The sequence below is a fragment of the Lepisosteus oculatus genome, unplaced genomic scaffold, assembly GCF_040954835.1.
Source record: "Lepisosteus oculatus isolate fLepOcu1 unplaced genomic scaffold, fLepOcu1.hap2 HAP2_SCAFFOLD_79, whole genome shotgun sequence".
Classification (NCBI taxonomy): Eukaryota; Metazoa; Chordata; class Actinopteri; order Semionotiformes; family Lepisosteidae; genus Lepisosteus; species Lepisosteus oculatus.
The window spans coordinates 508959-522256 of record NW_027168352.1 but is presented as its reverse complement, the minus strand read 5'-3'; the positions used below and the strand labels follow the sequence as shown (position 1 = coordinate 522256).

The following is a 13298-nucleotide window of genomic DNA, read 5'->3' as shown; positions in this document are numbered from 1 at the left end:
CTACCTTCTGTGCTTTTCTCTCGGCACCGCTGCAGTGCACACAACTCCTGCAGCGGGAGGGGGGGAGAAAGTTCCCGCGCTCCGCCGCAGGGAAGGCTCGCTCCGTGCGCACACGTCCTTTCGATGCCAGTCCAACAAGTGCTCCGCATTAGCTGCGTCGGGGCTCCGGCGTGTCGCACCTCACCTCACCTCGCACTGCCCCCTCCTTGAATGTCTGCCGCTGGGCATGCCCCGCTCTCCTCCGCCTTATCTTATCGCGTGTGAGCACCGACAATGGCCACAATGCCGGGGAATGGCACCTGTAAAGTGTTAATTGGGGCACAGGAACAGCCCGTCTCGTCTCGGGGGGGGCCGGCTTCAGAGACAATACAGCAAACACAGCGGGGCGGGGGAAGAAGACGACACCACACATGCGGGTACATTCAGCCCCGGCGGGAACGAGACATTTGTCGGTCTTTTCAAGTGCCGAGAGCCGAGCAATCCTTCACTTGTATCGTTTCTCCCCGGTGGCTAGATCTGGCCCTGCGACTCTCGACTGGGCTCACCCCCGGGGCAGCCCAGCAGGTGTGAGCCTGGCCGGCACCCGGATGGGAGATTCCCCCCCGGAAAAGCTCCGGTTGCTGCTGCTCCTGCAAGAGGTGTGACTGGGACCAGTAGGGAGCGCTCACCCTGCGGGCTGTGTGGCTCTCTTACGCCCCAGCCTCCTGATGGCGACACTCTGCTGCACAAACAGGCGCCGTCCTTCGGGGGAGGCGTCAAACCGAGGTTCTGACCCTCCTTGGCCATTAGGAAACCCCAGGGCGTCTCTCAAAAAGAGACGCCGGGGGTGTCCCTCTGGTGTAAGTGCTCCCCTTTACCCATCAGTCGGGGTCTCCTCCTAATCCCCGTCTCACCTGTAACAATCAATGACAAGGCCCCCCTGTCCGTGAGATTTAGTACTCGCGCAAGAGACCGGGGGCAGAGCGCAAACGCGGTCCCCCGCCCCCCACAAAGTGCGCGGTCCGGATTCCCTCTCGGGGCCCTGCAACACAGCGGAAGGGCAGCGAGAAGGAGCCTCTTGCTCTGACGCCGCAAGGCCACAAGAGGGCGGAGGCGCTGCGCGCCCGGCCGACGTGTTGGACCGGTGCGCTTTACGTGCTGAAATAAACACGCGAAAGCCCCGAAATGTTTCCAGAGTGCTGTGCACTGGAGGTTTTTGTCTTGTGAAGACTTGCCTGGTCCTCCTCCAGTGCGGGACGAGCCAACACAAGGGAGCGCATTCGCCAACATCCAGGCACGCAATGCGATTTGGAAAGCAGCTCCTTTCCAAAGAGTTGCACACGAACGATCCTTCAGTCCCGCTCGGGGGGCACGGAGCCCCCGCCACACACAGCTTCAAGTAGCGAGTCAAGCACCAAGGCTTTCGCTTATGGCCACACCACCCTGAACACGTCTGATCTCGGAAGCTAAGCAGGGTTGGGTCTCGGTCTCCGCCTGTCTGATTGGCGCTCTTTTCTTTGGGGGGCAGGAAGTGTCCGGCTGCAGGGGATCTTGGGACCTCGCTTTGCATAGCGGCTTCCCAGAGTGCGTCGTTTCCGGCACAGTATGGCCAGGTGTTTTCCGAGTTATCGCACGGATTGGGCACGCTCGCAAACCGAGAGCCGCAGGCGATGAGCCCGGAGCTGAACGGGCCCCACTGGCTCATTTGTAAGGCCAGGTGCATTGCCAACCACGACCGGCAGGGCAGAGGCCTTGAAGGCGGCCTGGGCTCCTACAGCTGTTCAGCTATGTACTCTGGTTTCTCTTCATCTCATACAAATCTTTCGCCTTTTACTAAAAATTTCCGTGGAGAGGAGCATGAATGAGTTCCATGCAATTTTTATGCTTATCTGACTTCTAGTGGGGCGTAGCTGGGCTAGTCAAAGAGAGAAAACACAAATATGAAGCATTTCAGCAATGACATGCCATGAGACGATTGATAACGATTTCCCTAGGATCCCCGTGGTTGCCTGGCAACCGTTAGCTTTGCGCAGTGGCAGTATCGTAGCCTGTGAGGTTTAGTCGAGGCGCGATTATTGCTAGTTGAAAACTTTTCCCAAAACCCCGCTTCCGCCTGTTTGCAATGCAATCGGCGAAAGCAATTTTTGACAGTCTCGTCAGAGAATGAGGAAGGTGTTTAAAGACAGATTTTGTCATGGTAACATCATGGTAGAAAGAAACGAGCTTGTTACGTCTCAACAGAACCGCTCTTTAGCTCTTTCAGCGTTATGCAGAGAACAGCGTCTGTCGAGATCACTTTTGAGTCAGCGCGAAACGCCGTGTGCTGTCAGTTTGATTTCATATTGCTCGTAGCGGCGCCCGGCTTTTGTCTGTCAAACTTTAGGTTGCGCTTCTTCATGCTGCATCGTCGGCATGAGTGGAGCTTTTTAAACGTCTGTACTTAATGCGCCCCATAAGAAATGGTTTGTCCCCGTTCAAAAGAGATTGTGCGATGTCCTGCAGCATTCGCAAAGCAAACCTTTGACAGTTTGAAAAGATGAATTTATTCTGCTTTCTGTGCGTGCAGTAGTTACAAAGTTGAACGTCTTTACACGATCTGCTGCAGTTTTCAGTGGGCGGGCTTTGTCAAATGGCTTGGAAAAACGCACTGTGTTTCGGCTCGGGAAACATCATGAGCAGTGTCCTGCATGTTTTCTGTGTATAGCTGTTGTGGGCATTTCTCTGTTGTTGATTCTTTTTTTGTGTGTAACAAAGTGGCATTTTCATGTCCGGACGGGGAGACTTTATCATTCCGACATGAAGCCACCCTTAAGTCCTCTGAGGTGTGTCTGTCTGCAAGGCTTGTATTTTGGAAATGTTTTTTTGAAACGGAGAACGACTTTGAAAGGCTTCCGCCGGCGCCTCGCGATCCAGGTAAGATTGTAGCAAGAACGCAGCGGGGGCGGGGTTTGCTGTAGTCGTGGCCGAGTGGCTAAGGCGATGGACTATAAATCCATTGGGGTCTCCCCGCGCAGGTTCGAATCCTGCCGACTACGTTGTCTGCCTTCAGTCGGTGTGTTCCGGCGCAAGCAAAGAAGCGCGCCTCTTTGCTGTTCCTGGTGGTTTTAAAACGCCCAATCGCTTGTACCCGCTGCCTTGGAAATAAATTATTCAGCGTCCGCGAATGGCATTTTGCAGCTGGAAGCAGATGTCGACGCTTTTTGCACAGAGCACCAAAAAAGCGTCTTTTTTGAAGGTACAGGCACTGAGCATTGGTGGTTCATTGTTAGAACTCTCGCCTGCCATGCAGGAGGCTTGGTTTCGATTCCTGGCCAATGCAGTGGCTTTTGCAGCGAACGGCTCCATCACTTGCATCCCAACTTTTGCAACTCGCAACTGAAAACCCACTGAAGCTAAGCAGGTGTGAGCCAGGTCAGTACCTGGATAAGGGTGAGCTACAGGGAAAAACAAAGCTTCCAGCTGGAAGCGGTGTTAATGGGGCCAGCGGGGAGGCGCTCACTCTGAGGTCTGTGCGGGTCCCAATCTCCCAATATAGTGACGGAGAAGCTGTGTTGTAAAAGGGCGCTGTCTTTTGGATGAGATGTAAAACCGAGGTCATAGTGGTCTGTGGTCATTAAAAATAACCACCAAAACCTTTGACAAAAGCTCTTGGTAATTGATGGTCTTCAATAATGCTTCTCCTTTAGGTACATTTTAAATCAGCTGAAAAATGCTGTGAAATGGGGGGGCACTTCAGGCCAGTGTAGGATATGGGTTACAAGAACCATGAAACTGCACGGGAAAGCCCGTACACTGAATTACACGGCTTTCTATTCAAAGGAGGACAAAAGAAATTCCCTGAGTTTGATTTTTTGCAGCACAGAGAGGAGCACTGTCGTGAGGCCGGTTAGCTCAGTTGGTTAGAGCGTGGTGCTAATAGCGCCAAGGTTGCGGGTTTGATCCCCTTACGGGCTGGGTCCTTTTCTCCTCTCTTACCAAAGCTGTTAGGTTCCTTTCCGTGGTGAGATGGGTTGTCATGCAACTCTGCCACACAGTGCCGACAGACAAGAGTGTTGCGGGAGAAGAGAAAAGTTTTTGAAGATTTAAGAGTGTCTTAGGTGGAGCCAAAATCAAGTGTCACAAATGCAAGTGGGAGGATTTCCAATGTTTAATATGGTAAAAATAAGCGGAAGTTATCTGCCGGTCCGGCACAGTCTGCCATGCTTTTGTCATATACTGTAAAGTGGTGTCGAACTGGGTGTCGAACTGGAGCCTCACCATTTGCATATGTGAGGATCCAGTTATACATCGATTGTCACATTAAATGACAAAAATGAAGAGAGTTAAAGCAGCTGGAGAGGTTTTCTTACAACTTTTGAGCTGACACAGTTTTGGAAAATGTTTCCTTCACGCTGCACTGTACCACATAGGCAGCCAAGAGTCCCCAAAACAAAACAGAATTGACAGTCATATAATGTCCATTAACCCTGGTTTTAAATGCAGCATCATGTCTGCCATCATAAGAATATGAGTCCAATATTTTTGTATATAGTCAGAATGACTTCTAACCCTACCTGTGGTGTCTTTAATCCCTATTGCTCAATGCATGGTGTATGTACTGCATTCATGTGTCTTGAGAATGAGGAATGGGCCCCTGAGACAGTCATTTGCCTGTTTCACAAATGATCGTATTTTACTAGAGATTATGTTTGGGATTCAGATGTGCATTCGGACAGCAATCCCTTTCAAGAAATGATACGTTCTGGATGAGGTCAAGGGTGCTGGAACACTGTATTTAGGATGTGTTTGCAGTTATTGTGTGTCTCCTGCTTCAACGCAGTGATATATAGATGTGCTCCTGTAATTTATTGGTACAAGCCCAGGGCAGTAAGCAGTCTGAGGATTTATTTCCAGACGGCATAGAACAGTGAAGCAGTGAAGTAGTGCAACACACTGGATCATTATTTGAATCTATTCTACTTAAATTATTACATTTTACACAACTTGAGTTCATTTTAAAAATTAAAAGGTAATGAAAGGAATGCATATTCATGAGGAAGATTATACAGATATGCATGTGATAATCTTCCTTTTATCATGTAGTGCGTCATTTGGACACTTTGTGGGCTTGAAATACAAAGAAAATCATGTTCTATGGTACAAGATAAATACAAAACTTAAGATTTTATTTTAATTAGATTTGTTTATAAAGCATAAGCAATCATTTAATACATTAATATATGTGAAAATGACATTTTAGCATCATATTACATACAGGTCTCTAGCTTCAACACAGTGATATATATATATGCTCAGTGATTTATTGGTACATGCCCAGGTCAATAATCAGAATGAGGATTTATTTCCAGACGGCCTACAGGTAGTGTTGTGAAATACTTCAACAAACTGGATCGCAGATTTAGACCCCCTGCACTCTTACTCCTTAAAAACCAAAGAAATGAAGATATGTAGCAATCACATTGCAACAGGGCTGACAGTGACTTAATGCTTATACTAGTGGACTTCTGGTACCTTTAGGGTACGGTGTTCCCTGAAGGGCTCTCAAACCCCGCATTTCAGATGCCTAGCTGTTTCGCTGATGTGTTGCACCTCAGAATCACTTTTAAACCTTACCTCTGGTATCTTTAATCCCTATTGCTCAACGCATGGTGAAAGTATTGCATAAATGTGTCTGAAAATGAGCAATGGGCACCTGAGAGACTCATTTGCCTGTTTCACAAATGATCATATTTGACTAGAGATTCTGTTTGGGATTCAGTTGTGCATTCTGACAGCAATCCCTTTCAAAAAACGATACATTCTGGATGAGGTCAAGGTGCAGGAACACTGTATTTAGGATGTGTTTGCACTTATTCTGTGTCTCTAGCTTCAACACAGCAATATATGTATATGCTCACTGATTTTTTGGTACATGCCCAGGGCAATAATCATTATGAGGAATTATTTCCAGATGTGCTAGGGGTAGTGTTGTGAAATACTTCAACACACTGGATCGCAGGTTTAAACCGCCTGCACTCTTACTCCTTAAATACCAACAAATGCAGATGTGTAGCAATCATATTGTAGCAGACACTCATTTGCCTGTTTCACAAATGATCATATTTTACTAGAGATTCTGTTTGGGATCCGGATGTGCATTCTGACCGCAATCTCCTTATCGCGGCTTTGCCCTTCTTGGCTCTTTGGACAATATCTCCATTTTGTGGTCGTTGTTGGTAATGTCTAGACAACATCTCCGTCTTGTGGTCGTTGTTGGTAATGTCTTCTTATGCCCTTTTTTATTTTAATTCTCTATTAGTTGATTCTAGAATCTCTACAATGGAGTTGAAAACATCAGTTTTATAGCAGACAATATGACATTATTTATAGTCCATTTAGAAACTTATTACCCTGTTTTTAACATAATAACAAATTAAAATTGATTAAAACTAAGTTTGGAACACCAGGGAACATAACAAATGATTTTTAGGAAAACCATGAGGTTCTCTGTGTCCGATGCCTGCAAGGGGAGAAAGCTAGAATCCTTTGATTTTTTCAAAATTTGAAAATAAACATCATATAACAACAGCTTTCATTCCTAGGAATGAAAAATAACCATTTTTGAAGACATAGTAGTTTCTAAAACACTACAATAAAGTTAAAAACATCAGTTTTATATTACATTATTTTTAGTGAAATTAGTCATTTTTTGCACTATTTTTAATAAAATATCTAATTAAAAGTGATTAAAATTAAGTTTGGAACAACAAGGAACACAAAAAAAAAGATTTTTAGGAAAACCATGAGGTCCTCTGTGCCCGATGCCTGCAAGGGGAGAAAGCTAGAATCCTAAAAAAAAGTTATCAACTCTAGAGCCTAAGAGGAAAACAAGACAAATGTATACCTCCAAATAATTTTATGTGCTTCAGAAGAGCCCAGGAAAGTTTTTTGCATACATGAAACCACGCCCGTTTGCACATAAGCAGACATGGTTGCACACACGACTGCATGAAAGCACACGTGCATGCGAAGTCATCCTGTTGAGCATTTGAAAAGCCGCACAACGCCACACTTGAAATAGCTCTTACATTAGTGGTAGACACAGGAATCGCCGCAGGAATCAAAATTGAACCTAGTTGCCACATCACATACATCCTGTTCAACGATAAAAAGGTAACATCTATCCTCGCTCCAGAGTAAATCTCACGTTGAGGGCATATTTTTTTCCACTTTACCATGAGTCGGGCTCGGCTGCACAGAGGCAAGAGCAGAGCAATGAGGTCACGGGGACAGGGGAGTCACACGCTGGCGGTTTGAACACGCGGAAGATCACTGCGGGATCCACAGTATGTGGACCCTCCGTGCGCCATCAGTCCACACTCCGGGCTCTGAATCCTACCATCCGAGTTAAGATCTCGGCGGAACCTGAGGCGCAGTTCCTTCTTAAAACGTAATCTGGTGAGGATTTCTAGAATCGTACTTGTATAGATGCAGCCTTTAATGTGTTGCTAGGTTAAAATTGATGACTTCTTGAACTTCAGTAGGCAGCTGCCCTCTTGATTTTGGATTTAATTTCTTTATTACAGGGGCGCTTTTATGAAGACAGAGTCATGTTCAGGTACTTTGCTTGATGGAGGAAGCTCATTACGGATTCTGTGATCTGCACACCTGGAGTCTGGAAGAAGGGACAATTTTATGATGCTTTGGAAGATAATGTTTTTTTTTTCTTTGAAATCGAAATGAATCAGAATATCAGTGCAAAAGACAAACTCTTGGTTTGGTTTAAAGAGATATGGTTTTAAAACAGACAAAATGTAGAAAACAGGTGTTTCTCACTTTTGGAAAAGAATGGACCGGGGGTATTTTACTAGTTGCAGTGCTGATCTCACTGGGTTACAGTCCTGCAGTGTCACACGAGGGCCAGTGGCGCAATGGATAAAGCGTCTGACTACGGATCAGGAGATTGCAGGTTCGACTCCTGTCTGGCTTGGCTGGTTTTTAAACGCATCGGGCTACTCCCCTTAGTAGTCTGTGCTACTTACTGCATTGTAATCGTACTCAGTAAGAGATTTCCTTCATGTAAATGAACTGCACCTGACAGCTTTAGAAAATCACCTGGGCTCAGTACGGTGCTGAGAGCTCAGCGTTGCTGTTGTTCTAATTAGCACGCACTGCATCGGCTATGAACCCGAACTTTTCAATTATTCCGATCAGTAAGTCAACACGTAGTCCACATGAAAGGTAGAAATATTCTCTTGTCTGTCTCTTGTTTGTATAGAACTGAATGTCCCTGACAATGTACTGTTAGTTTTAATTGAAGAACGGCATTTGTGTTCAAATATACCAGACAAGTTTACGTAACTGCTCATGCGACACTCGGTTGTAATTAGTCAAGAAATAAAGTCGAACAACAGCTGCGGGTTTGATTCTGAACGTATGAGATTGCAGCACCTTTTACTTTCATTGACAAATGATAAAGATTCGAAGAAAGATCCTTCAGACCAGCAAGCAAACCCACGGCTATTTCGGTTTTCTATCTAGGCAACGTTGGTGTCTGCTATAGCATACATGAAAGCGTGATGCAATTTCTGTGGCTACATTTGTTGCACGTCATGCACAGTAAGAGTGTTTCTAACACCAAATAAAAAGTCAACAATTAGCGATCACGCCTTCTCCTCAGTTAACCCACTGAAACCCTTGCTGTTAACAGTTCTTTACTGCGTGCTTTAAGAGCACCTACACATCGTGTCGGTTCTTACAGCTTTATTCGTAGGTTTTCAAAGGCATAAGTAGAGCACCAGAGGTGCGAACGCAAAAAGTGTGGTTATCTGAAGAATTGCTTTCCATGGCAGCGGGGCCAAGCGATTTAGCGTTTTTATTGTACCGGGAAAGGAGAAGCGGCACTTTGACTTTGCCGCTCAGGCACAAGGCGACGTGCGGCAGACGCTGGAGTCGGCAAATTCCGAACCGGCGCAGAGAGTCCCCAACCCATTTCGAGTCCATCGCCTTAACCACTCGGCCACGACAAAAGCGAGCTCATTGCCGCCGCATTCCTCCTATAATCTAACACGGAGTGCGAGGTGGCTGCGGAAACCTTTTTAAAGTCACTCTCCGTTAAAAAAAAAATACCTTTCACAAGATTCGTGCCGGCAGACAGACACGCCTCAGAGGGTTTAAGGCTGGCTTCACGTTCAAATGATAAAGTCCCCCAGTCCGGATGTCAAAATGCAACTTTGGCAGACAGAAAAAACATCAACAAACCACAAATGTGGACAAGGATTTTACAAGCTGCACCACACTGCACTTTCAAAAGCATTCGTGCAGACATGAATTCCTGTTAGACGCAGGAATTGCCTTTGATTTGCGCGCTTACGAACGCCATGGAAAACGAAACAAAACAAAAGCCCTCAGCTCCTGCAATTGATTATAATGCCATTACGTGTCGAAGCAGTAATTTACGTCATTCTACCACCGCAACACGGGGAATAGAGGGAAATGAGCACACGCTACGAATCCTCTCAATCACTCCCTAGCGTCGTAAGGCGCATTGAAGGGTGCACCCCCATCATTAATCGTTGCGCCTCTGTGAAAGGAAAGCTCTTGAGCAGTCTTTGAAACAGCTCGGATCAAACACTTGATTGCTTCCATGTGCATCTGGAGCCCATTTCTTATTTTCACTTCACGCCGCCCAAAGCATTTCTAAAACAGGAGATTCGCATTTGGGAATGCGCCCTGCCCTACAAATAAAACAGGTCTACAGGTCTGAAACCTGCTCCACGGAAAACAGTTCTGTTGCGCTTTTGATCAAAGGGAGATTCGCTGTTCTTACTTTTTGATGACATAACACCCAAAGGGGCTTCTTTGGAGCTGGATTCCAACCGGCATCCTAAAGTTTCTTGGCGGTATCTTTTACAGTCCTCTGTTCGGTCGACAAGGGACAGAAGGGGGCAGCTTTCCTCACACATACAGTGCAATGTACTGTAGTGTTCCCGTTCATTGAATTTGCAGTTCTGCATCAGACCTCTAACTCGTTTCCTTAGCTTGGATTTAAGCCACGAAGCAGGCTTCTACTGTATAAACGTCTATAGGAATCACAAACTATTTGAGAGGCCATCATCCCAGGGGGAACTGACAAAGTCTATCCCTAAACACCTAGCGCAGTCTCTCGAGAGACTGTCAAAAATCGCTTTCTCCTTTTGCGTTGCAAGTAAGTGAAAACGCAGTCTCAACCCAGAGCCACTTGGCAGCAGCGGCACGTAAATACTGTTACTGTTACTGCTCGATACCGACGTTAACCTACTATACCATGTTCAGCCACCGCTAGAAAATGTACGGCTCTAGTACCGGAGCAAACGGCAGGAAGGCCAACGTCGAACGGGCACACGTGTCAGACATGGAGAGCAACGAGGATGGGATTAGAACCCATGCGTTCTTTCCACCGTGGGGCCCGTTCAGCTCCGGGCTCATCGCCTGTGGCTCTTGGCTTGCGGGCGTGCCCAATCCGTGCGATAACTCGGAAAACACCCGGCCACACTGTGCCGGAAACGACGCACTCTGGGAAGCCGCTATGCAAAGCGAGGTCCGAAGATCCCCTGCGGCCGGACACTTCCCGCCCCCCAAAGAAGAGAGCGCCAATCAGACGGGCGGAGACCGAGGACTCGCAGAGCAGACGGCCACAGTCGCCATAACAAGAGCGATTGTAAGCGTTGTTGTTTTCTCTCTTTGACCAGCCCAGCTGCGCCCCACCCGAAGGCAGGGAAGCACAAAAATTGCATGGAGCTCATTCATGCTCCTCTCCACGGAAATCTTTAGTAAAAAGCGAAAGATTTGTACGAAATGAAGAGAAACCAAAGTGCGTGGCTGCACAGCTGCAGGAGCCCAGGCCGCCTTCAAAGCCTCTGCCCTGACGGTCGTGGTTGGCAATGCACCTGGCCTTACAAACGAGCCAGTGGGGCCCGTTCAGCTCCGGGCTCATCGCCTGTGGCTCTCGGCTTGCGGGCGTGCCCAATCCGTGCGGGCGTGCCCAATCCGGAAGCCTATTTCAAAGTCGTTCTCTGTTTCAAAAAAACATTTCCAAAATACAAGCCTTGCAGACAGACACGCCTCAGAGGACTTAAGGGTGGCTTCATGTCAGAATGATAAAGTCTCCCCGTCCGGACATGAAAATGCCACTTTGTTACACACAAAAAAAGAATCACCAACAGAGAAATGCCCACAAGCATTTGAAAAGCCACACCACGTCGCACTTGAAATAGCTGTTACATGGTAGACGCAGGAATCGCCTTTTTATTTACGCTCTTACCAACGCGATGGAAAGCAAAACAAAGCAAAGCAGAGCAGAGCAAAACAAAACGAACAAACGAAAACCCTCATGTCCCGCACTCGCATATAACGTCGTTACGTGCCCAAGCGGTATTGTACCTCATCCTAGCACCGCACCCCAGGGCGTACGGTATATGGAAACGAGCACACGCCACGAATCGTCTCGAATCACTCCCTACAGCTGTAAGGCGCCTTGAAGCGTGCACCCCCAACTTTCTTCTTTGCCCATCTGTGAAAGGTAAACTCTTGAGCAAACTCTGAACCAGCTCTAAGCAAACTAACCCGATTAGACGTTACTTTGACTCATCTTTTTACGCTCAGTGCTGGATTGCTCAAACTCCAGCTAGGGTTAGGGTTAGCATTCCCACGCTACTTAGACACTTTGTTTACGCTCAGTGCTGGATTATGGGAATTTCAGGACGAGTGGGTATTTTCTCCTATCTGTCAATTCTGTTTTGTTTTGGAGACTCTTGGCTGCCTATGTTGTACAGTGCAGCGTGAAGGAAACATTTTCCAAAACTGTGTCAGCTCAAAAGTTGTAAGAAAACCTCTCCAGCTACTTTAACTCTCTTCATTTTCGTCATTTAATGTGACACTCGATGTATAACTGTATAACATCAGTTATTCTGTGCGATTGATTCTCATTTCATTCTAAACTCGCCCGCCCAGGGACGCCATTAAATGTAGAGGTTTATGGGTTTACTGAGACAATTATTAATTGTAGCAATAAACACGAGGTTTTTCGTTGGGGCTTTTAGAAAATCAATCGTCAGAACAACTAACAACGCACACACATATGCAAATGGTGAGGCTCCAGTTCGACACCCAGTTCGACACCACTTTACAGTATCTGACAAAAGGATGGCAGACTGTGCCGGACCGGCAGATAACTTCCGCTTATTTTTACCATATTAAACATTGGAAATCCAACCACTTGCATTTGTGACACTTGATTTTGGCTCCACCTAAGACACTCTTAAATCTTCAAACACTTTTCTCTTCTCCCGCAACACTCTTGTCTGTCGGCACTATGTGGCAGCGTTGCATGACAACCCCTCTCACCACGGAAAGGAACCTAACAGCTTTGGTACGAGAGGAGAAAATGACCTGGCCCGTACAGGGATCGAACCCGCAACTTTGGCGTTATTAGCACCACGCTCTAACCAACTGAGCTAACCGGCCTTACACCAGCAATCCTCTCTGTGCTGCAAAAAATCGAACTCAGGGAATTTCTTTTGTCCTCCTTTGAATAGAAAGCCGTGTAATTCAGTGTATGGGCTTTCTCGTGCAGTTTCATGGTTCTTGTAACCCAAATCCTACACTGGCCTGAAGTGCCCCCCCATTTCACAGCATTTTTCAGCTGATTTAAAATTTACCTAAAGGAGAAGCATTTTTGAAGACCATCAATTACCAAGAGCTTTTGTCAAAGGTTTTGGTGGTCATTTTTAATGACCACAGAGCGCTGTGACCTCGGTTTTACATCTCATCCAAAAGACAGCGCCCTCTTACAACACAGCATCTCCGTCACTATACTGGGGCATTGGGACCCGCAAAGACCTCAGGGTGAGCACCCCACCGCCGGCACCATTAACACCGCTTCCAGCTGGAAACTTTGTTTTTCCCTGTAGCTCACCCTCATCCGGGTACTGACCTGGCTCACACCTGCTTAGCTTCAGTGGGTTTTCAGTTGCGAGTTGCAAGGGGATGCAAGTGATGGAGCCGCTCGCTGCAAAAGCCACTGCATTGGCTGGGAATCGAACCCAAGCCTCCCGCGTGGCAGGCGAGAATTCTACCACTGAACCACCAATGCTCAGTGCCTGTACCGTCAAAAAAGACGCTTTTTTGGTGCTCTGTGCAAAACGCGTCGACATCTGCTTCCAGCTGCAAAATGCCATTTGCAGACGCTGAAGAATTTGTTTCCAAGGCAGCAGGGCCAAGCAATTTAGCGTATTTATAGTACCAGGAAAGGAGAAGCGGCACTTTGCTTTTGCCACGCAGGCACAAGGACATGTGTGGCA

General features: G+C 47.0%; 5 non-coding genes across 5 annotated transcripts; 3 read left to right on the top strand and 2 right to left on the bottom strand.

Moving 5' to 3' along the window:
* The first annotated feature begins 1768 nt into the window (after positions 1-1768).
* On the top strand, positions 1769-1882 carry LOC138235424 (U5 spliceosomal RNA). Its single transcript, XR_011188146.1, has one exon. It is a non-coding gene; the product is annotated as a U5 spliceosomal RNA (small nuclear RNA).
* Positions 1883-2000: 118 nt separating this feature from the next.
* Positions 2001-2142, top strand: LOC138235409 (U4 spliceosomal RNA). Its single transcript, XR_011188131.1, has one exon. It is a non-coding gene; the product is annotated as a U4 spliceosomal RNA (small nuclear RNA).
* A 790-nt stretch (positions 2143-2932) lies between these two features.
* On the top strand, positions 2933-3014 carry trnay-aua (transfer RNA tyrosine (anticodon AUA)). Its single transcript has one exon. It is a non-coding gene; the product is annotated as a tRNA-Tyr (tRNA).
* Positions 3015-10697: 7683 nt separating this feature from the next.
* On the bottom strand, positions 10698-10814 carry LOC138235420 (U5 spliceosomal RNA). The gene has a single exon (XR_011188142.1). It is a non-coding gene; the product is annotated as a U5 spliceosomal RNA (small nuclear RNA).
* A 2205-nt stretch (positions 10815-13019) lies between these two features.
* On the bottom strand, positions 13020-13090 carry trnag-gcc (transfer RNA glycine (anticodon GCC)). Its single transcript has one exon. It is a non-coding gene; the product is annotated as a tRNA-Gly (tRNA).
* Positions 13091-13298: the final 208 nt, after the last annotated feature.